Genomic DNA, 1,322 nt, shown 5'->3' on the forward strand with positions numbered 1-1,322 from the left:
TTGCACACATAACAAACTTTGTAATATAAATATGTTTTCATATAAAGTTTTATATGAAGGAAAAACTTTTTATATGAAAAAGTATATATGTTACATGTACATATATGATGTAATTATTATTTCTAAGAGTGGATACAACACTACCATGTAAAGCACAATATTTATTTTCTGTTTTCAGGGTAAGAAGATAAGGAGATGTGCTTCTAGATAGAATATGTTTCTTATATTCTATAAGAAATATGAGAATACTCGAGTAATTTTCAGCTTGTACATTCATTTCATGCCAGATTTTCTGGACCTGGTGGCTCTGCTCCTTCCAGAGCCTTTGTGTCTCTCCAAACAGAAGGCTTCAGTTCCAAATAAGAAGGGTGTGCATCTGATGAATATCTTTCAGCAATCCTGAAGAGCTCTCCTCCTGCCCTCCCCAAACTACCTGAAAAGGAGCAGCCTGTCCAGCAAGGTGGTTCCATTTATAAAACACCTTCCCTGAGACTTGAGAAGCCACCAAAGTAGATCCCTCTTTTCTCTCTGACTCCATTAAAATGAAACCTATTTGGGTAAAAAGACTCTGGAATGTAAAGATTCCCCAATATAGAAATGGTGTTAAATTACAATAGTATGATGTGGTCCAAGAAACTCTAAACTGTGTCAGAAAATGTGGATTAATTTGTTTAACAAACATTCATTGTATTCCTACCAAACGCCAGGCCCTGGGCCAGATACTGGAGGCTGCAGTGTTTTGGGAATTTGCCATTTAGTACAGTAGTTCTCAAATGTTAGTGTGAATAAGAATCACTTTGAAAACTTGTTAAAAATGCACATTCCCAAAGTTTCTGATTCATCTGGTGGGGCAGAGGCTTAGGAATCTGACATTTGAAGAAGTTCCCAGGTGATTCTGAAGCAGCTGGTTCTCAGTTATATCTTGAGAAACATTGGCCTAGTATGTTTTTAAGTTTTGATGAGCTATTTAATTAAGTCACTCAAGTGCAAGACTTCAGGGGGTTGAAAGAGATACATAATTTCTATATCCTTCAAGAAAACTTTGAAAGACTTCCTGGAAAGGTTTTCTAAGCAAGAAGAGCACACCAATATGACACCAATTCTTTTCAAATGGGAGAAAAACACTGTGTGTTGTCATGTGGCTTAAGGGAAGAAGTTAAATGGGTTCCACTGGAATAATTCAAGACTGTGTGTGTGTGTAAAAAAAAATTAATTCTCCTGTATACTTAAGCTTTGTATACTTTACCATATGGGTGTTTACCATATTATACCTCAATTTTTAAAAAATATTTTTAATGAAGTATAAGACCAAAGAGGGTAAG

The sequence above is a fragment of the Carlito syrichta genome, unplaced genomic scaffold (genome assembly GCF_000164805.1).
Source record: "Carlito syrichta isolate Samal-C Ts95f unplaced genomic scaffold, Tarsius_syrichta-2.0.1 Scaffold287943, whole genome shotgun sequence".
Classification (NCBI taxonomy): domain Eukaryota; kingdom Metazoa; phylum Chordata; class Mammalia; order Primates; family Tarsiidae; genus Carlito; species Carlito syrichta.